At 46.1% G+C, this 6,518-nt stretch overlaps 1 long non-coding RNA gene across 2 annotated transcripts in view; it reads left to right on the top strand.

The window, feature by feature from the left end:
- Positions 1-222: 222 nt before the first annotated feature.
- LOC107307043 overlaps positions 223-6,518 on the top strand; it is a 14,361-nt gene continuing 8,065 nt past the window's right edge. The window contains exon 1 of one of the 2 annotated variants that reach the window (XR_001552328.2): positions 223-527. This is a non-coding gene — a long non-coding RNA (uncharacterized LOC107307043). Of the gene's footprint in view, positions 528-4,841; positions 5,532-6,518 lie in introns of those variants that run through there. The other variant, XR_001552327.1, reaches the window with a different exon arrangement.

Genomic DNA, 6,518 nt, shown 5'->3' on the forward strand with positions numbered 1-6,518 from the left:
GGGTCTGTGGGGAGCTGAATCCCATTTCAGCCCCAGAATTTCTATCTGAGTAAGAGGCACCTGCACTGCCTCCTCTGGATCACTGCCCTGCACAGCAGAAGTCCAACCCTCCTTGTCCTTCTCTGGGTGCCCTTATTGTTTCATCAAACATTTTCTGGTAGGACTCACTTCATGTCAGGAATTGACTGCTGGATAATTGAGCAGATTTCAAAGAGCAGTTATGACACTGTTGTCTCTCAGGAGCTGTGGGCCATGAGCACCCAGGAAAATCTCCATGGAGATGAGTGGGAAACATAAAAACTGACATCCTCAGTTGCTGAGCTGGGCCAGACTCCTGGGACACAGTGAGCTCATAAAAGTGGACAGTGCTGTAGAGAGACAGCTGTGTCCAGGAGCAGCTCTTGTGCACAGCACAGCCTGCAGCTGACAGAAGGAGAGGAGAGAAAGGGGAGAGAGCTTACAGGATGTGTACGGTGTGAGCTGGCTGTGAGCTCACTTCAGGAGCACTGCTCACAGACCATGACACGGTAAGTCTAAATGCTGAGCATGAGCTGCTTTTCATAGAGGGTTAACTTAATCTGTGACATCCAGTAGCAGATCTGTCTGCAGGCACTGCATATTCCTTTACTGTGGATAAGAACTTCTGCTTTAACTGAGGGCTTCCGTGATGCTGCGCCAGAGCGCAGCCCTGAAGGCTGTGTGTTCCAGCAAGCAGATGCGGCTGTGCAGCCGGCAGGCGCCGGTGGGTCCAAGGCTGTCCTGCAGAAGCAGCATACGGCCTGCTGTCCCCAGGGGGCTGGTGCCGGGTATGGGACTACTCCGAGCCTGCCAGAGACTCAGCACTCGCCGGCCCCGGGGCTGCCGGGCGCTGCAGTGGACATGTGGGAGAAGGAGCACCCCGGCAGGGTTGTGACCACAGTGCTGCCTGGCAGGGATCACAGCTCCAGCACAACAGTATGTTTGTAATAGTGCTTTGCAAGAAGGAGAGCCAAGGCTAGCGATTATTCCATTATCCTGTCTTAAGGAAGACAGAAATGATTGGAGTAGAAATTAAAAGGGCTGTCACAGCTCTGCGATTTTCTTCGTCAATTGCTTTGATTTTGGACAGTCACACATGTTAGCTTTCCAGTCTCCGTCTTTCTCAAGGATAGAACCAATTGTAAATTAATCATATTTCAGTAGACAAATTAAATTCACCTTAACGTAACCTGTGTGAACCAGGTTGCTTTTTAAAACTGAAACTTGAAGTGGCACCGAGTCTGGATACAGAGATTAAAGTAAAGAGAAGGTTAGAGCTCCAAATCTGCTCCTGCTTAAGGAATGGTGAACACATGGAAATTAAACATGCAAGTAGAGTGACTATATGTTACACTGTTGTAGGATGAAACAGTTTCGTATACTTATAGTCAAGGAGGAGCTGTCTTAAGAGAATCGTCTGGACGGCTCATTATCTTTTCATGCATTTTGAGCAGCTCAAGCACAACAAACAACAGATGCCCAAACAGCACTCCATACAGCGAGTTCCGCATGCTGCATGTGGCGACACGCGGCAGCTGCGATGCCTGCACTATACTGCTCTCGGCATGACCTAGGCTGCCCTCCTGCAACTGGCCTCATCAGCACAGCAGTAGCCTTGGACCGCCGTCCTGCACACCCCCATACGTACTTCTTCCTCCTCAACCTGGCCCTCCTTGACCTGGGCTTGTATTCTCACCACCTATGCTCCCCAAAGCCATGGCCAACGCCTCTGGGACAACAGGGCCATCTCCTACGCACAGGATGTGCTGCAGCAGGTCTTTTTCATTTTCTTCTTCCTCTCAGCTAGTGAGTATTCCTTTTCCCCATCATGTCTATGGACCGCTATGTTGCCATCTGCAAGCCCTGCACTACAGGGACACTATGATGGCGACAGCAGAGCTTGGTGCCCACCATGGCAGCAGCTGCCTGGGGCATGTGCTTCTCTATTCCCTGCTGCACACTGGCCAGTACGTTCACTGCCATCTTGCCGAGGCAATGTTGTGAACCAGTTTTTCTGTGAAATCCCCCATATCCTCAAGCTCTCCTGCTCAGACTCAATCTCCGGGAAGTTGTGTTTATCTTTTAGTGTTCAGTTTAGCCTTGGGTGCTTTGTTTTCTAGTTGTGTCCTATGTACAGATCTTCCTTGCTGTGCTGAGGATGCCCTCTGAGCAGGGACGGCACAAAGCCTTCTCCACATGCCTCCCTCACCTGGCCGTGGTCTCCCTGTTTCTCAGCACTGGCTTTTTTGCCTACCTGAAGCCCCCGTCCATTTCCTCCCCATCCATGGACCTGATGGTGGCACTTCTGTACTCAGTGGTGCCTCCAGCAGTAAACCCCCTCATCTACAGCATGAGGAACCATGAAGTCAAGAATGCTGTGAGGGAAGTGATGACCAGATGTTTTTCAAATGCAGTGAATTGCCTGTCTATTGGAATTCATGACATGTAATGCAGCTTTTTACTGTTGCAAACTCTTTGTTTTGTTTCAATCGATTTTTATAAGTGTAATGTATTAAATCTTATTCTTTTTTTTTAAAATACTGTAATGCTCTTTACTAAAATGTCATTATTCAAATCAATTCCTCTTCAGCTTGTAACTTCTTAGTGTAGCCCAGACGCACTGTACATAATGAATCAGGCTCTCCGTGAACCTTAAAAGAATTGAGGACGTGCAGTTACTCTGTCTGTCCTCCTTCTTGTGAGACATTTCTGGAGCTGTCGGGGTCGGATGTTCTCAGAAGCCCACAATCCAGCAGGAAGCACACAGCTGTTCATCAAACTGTGCGTTGACTTCAGCCTGCAACCGTTTCCAGCTGGTCCCTTGCCCAGTGTTCCCCACAGCGCTGACAATGGAGTTTCAAAATATTCTTTTCTCATCTGACCTGACATCCTGCTTACCCAAGCCCCTCTGCAATAGTTAAGCCTTAGATTGTCCCCTCGTTCGAACTCAATCCCCCTTTTCTTGGACTTTGTAAATACTTTTGCTTGATTACTACATTCTGGGAAAGGGAAGATTTCAAATAACTTCCGCTCTCCACTTTCTGTCTTAGCTTGTTCATTTTGTATTCTTCATAGCCACTGGTTTTACACTGCCGTAATACATGCCTCATTTCAACGTGTATACAAAGCAATAAAAAGTTGCTTCAGCCATGCAAAATCACCCAAATGTCTCCACAGAGCATTTAAAGGCAGTGGAGCTCAGGTAGGCTCTCTTGGTTTCCCTTCTGAATTCTGCTAGGTTGCATCGCTTGGTAGCTCTCAGAAGCTGTCAGTGGCCACAGACTAGAAAAGTGCAATTGGTCTCAGTTCACACAGCTGGCTGGTTTGTCTCTGGCTAATCCTGAACTGCCTCAAGCGACTGCTTTGGGGCTCTACAAAACAGCAACTTCAGAGATCTCTTTCTACTACTCTGTTAATTATCCATCATTTCTGTGCAGTCTGTTTTGTCAGACTTGTCTTTAGCTTCCAAGTTGTATGTGAAGAATTGTTTCCGTTGTAATGCACAATGAACTAAAAATTGAGAGATGAAAATGTGAAGAGTTTTTCCAGCTTTGATTTCATGTCTGGAATTTTGGAACCCACTACTTGCAGTTGTTAATCTGTCCAAACTGGTCTGGTTTGGGATGCCCTCGTACTTCTTGAATCGCTGTTAAAGGCGGAGCAATTCCTACAAGTGCTCTTACTCGTGTCCCACTTGGGTTGCTTCTCAAGAATCTTTTTGAGTCTTTTGTTTTCATAGCGAGGGCGTGCTGCTTTTACATACCACTTGCGCACTATTTTCTCTGTCACCAAGGCTTACTAATAAGTTGGGTATCGGAGTATCTTGATGAGAACATGTATGTGTGCGTATTCAGATATCTCGAATGGTTGTGACAATCCTCACACAATAAAAGAGTGATCAATGAGACAGCACGGGCCTTAGACTCCTTGAAGTCGCACGTGTGCGTCCAACCAGCCAGGTTCACCATAGGCCTCGCGACGCAGCTCCTGCTAGCTAGCAACACTCTCTCTCGTCAGGACGCACATTGGACACAACGGCACGCGGCTCACGAGAATCTCGCGTTAGACCAGAACCAAGTGCAGCTTGTGGGACGGCAGTGCCCACTCCTGTGCTTTCCACCCTGCTCAGCAGTAGTAGGAGTCATGAGGCCTCAGCTGGCCGTTTGACAACTCAAGATCGTTACTCAGGCACTCTTGTCATCTCTTAGCGACCTCTCTCACTCTCAACTCTCCACTGATACTAGATTACAAAGGTAAGGCATGCTCGAATTCAGTGCCTATGTCTCGTTGCTATCGATCTACAGCTCGGACAAGTCTCGCTCGGCGGCTATAGTGAGTAGGTGCACTCTTCACAAGCATGAGAGAGGCAAGATCTATGTTGATCTTACAGCAAGATGCAGAGCGTTATAGTGCTTTCCTGCTAGCGATGCAATATAAAGAGGTTATTATCACCTCGAGCATGAAGCAAAAGATACAACCACAGACTTGTAAATATAAACTGGTGTCTATGAGAGGATGGTGGTGTTAAGTGCAAAACACACTTATAAGAGGAGCGAGCAGATGACATATTCCCGATTGATTCGCTCTCAGAAGAGAGACCCCAATTTGAAGAAAGGTTGCGACTGTCCTGAATACAGAGTTATGCGAAGAGCTTTGGCTCCCTGCTTATTCGTGGCTCCCATGTGTCTCTACGACAGTGCAAGTAGTACAGTATTTGGCCAAGCTCCTATTGCGTGTGATGTAGGCTGTAATGCTGCTGCTGTGATGCGGTTTTTTCCTTTGGGATGATGGATCAATAGGATGGCCTCTACAGGAGAACCAGTGGGTATCAGTGGTGCTAGAATACACTGAGAAGGGAAATAGCTGAGCTTGACAAGAGGCCTTGCTTTTCAGATGGCAGAACATGCTGAGCTGTGGGTAGAAAGGCCTGTCTGCTGAATATTGTCCCTGTTTTTGCTGCTTTGTCTACCAGTATTTTGTGGATTTGGTTCTACGCTTGGTTGGCCTATGTGGCACTGTAGACTGATTCTATACCATGATACCATACAGAATTTAAGGAGAAGTATTTTCTTGCCAATGGGCTGCAGTTTTTGTATCTGGTTCTTCAACTGACTGCTCCCTATACTATCTGTAGTAAAAATATAGACACCTCATTTGATTTACCAGAAATGAATTTTCCTAAATGTCAGCTCTTCTCATGTCTACGAAGAGCAAAGTTCTGCATTTGCTATTAGAATTTCCTCTTCCAGAATCAGGAGGTAATGTAGGACCCCACAGATTGCCTTCAGAATTCAACACTTAGTTCTGTTTCCTTTCGGAGTGCATAACAACCTGAGCACATGAATTGAATGACGTGGCTTTTTAGTCTGGTACAAACTCTGCTGTACACTGAAACTTGGTCCATTTGTAAGCAGGACTTTGTCCATCTCTGCAGGACAGCAGAAAACCCTTTGTGCTAATCATGATGCCAAGAAGCAGAATGCAGCAAATGGCAGATGATCCAACTGCTTCAGGTGTTCATTTCCTTAAAACTGCGAATAATTTTGGACTGAGGGTTTGTAAGCAGAACGGAGCTCTTAAAGCTGTCAGAGATTATTTCTGCACTGTTCAATTCTATCTGCCTAACATACACAGGATCTCAGAACTGCATTGCTTGAATTGGTGGAACTTGTTGAAGTGAACTGGGATGAGCAAGTTTTAGAACTTAGTCAGATGCCATTGATGGAAAGACACTGCTTGGTTTGGATCTTTGGGGTTGACAAGGGCTCGAATCACCTAGGAAGGCATAGAAACACAAGGGTTAGTTTCAAACATTTGCAAGTTGAATCATGAAAGGTTGTTGATACTTGGTAATAGAGTGGCGGCAGGAAGAAGCAAGTAGGCTTGAAGCAGCATAGCCACTGTCTTGAAAGTGATCCTCATTCAGGTCCAGCTCGTGTGTTGTTTCACTGTAATCTGCTTCTTTGGGTCTACCTAGTGGGCAGCAACACTCGAGCTGTTACTGATATCATTGAAAAGAACTGGAGACAATTGTTCTATTCCTAAGAGCTTCAAGGTGCCTAGAAGCACAAATAGAAACCAGCAGTATTTCATCACTTCACCAAAAGGAAGGTCAAACACCTGAGCTGTGAAGAGCAGTTACAGAACCTATGCATAAGATCACACCAGACATACTTTGTTCTAACAACAGTTATGGCACATAGTCCATTTCCTTCAATATTCCCAAAATGAAATGATGTGGAGCATTACAGGGAAAGAAACACTGCACACAGACACTATGACCCTGATTAGACTCAAGCAGCAGACTTAAAACAAGTCAGAGTTTTTGATTCCAGGATATTTCAGGACCTATCGTGTGAAATTCAGTTACACAACAGTGCCTAGGTGCCTGCGTTTCAAGCAACTTTCAGATCACAGCCATGTAAAATAAAAACAAATTCAGTGCAGAAATAGCAAGCCTGTACCTTAATACCATGAGATTATCCATTTTTTACTGCAAT

This window comes from Coturnix japonica, unplaced genomic scaffold, assembly GCF_001577835.2.
Source record: "Coturnix japonica isolate 7356 unplaced genomic scaffold, Coturnix japonica 2.1 chrUnrandom473, whole genome shotgun sequence".
Taxonomy (NCBI): Eukaryota; Metazoa; Chordata; class Aves; order Galliformes; family Phasianidae; genus Coturnix; species Coturnix japonica.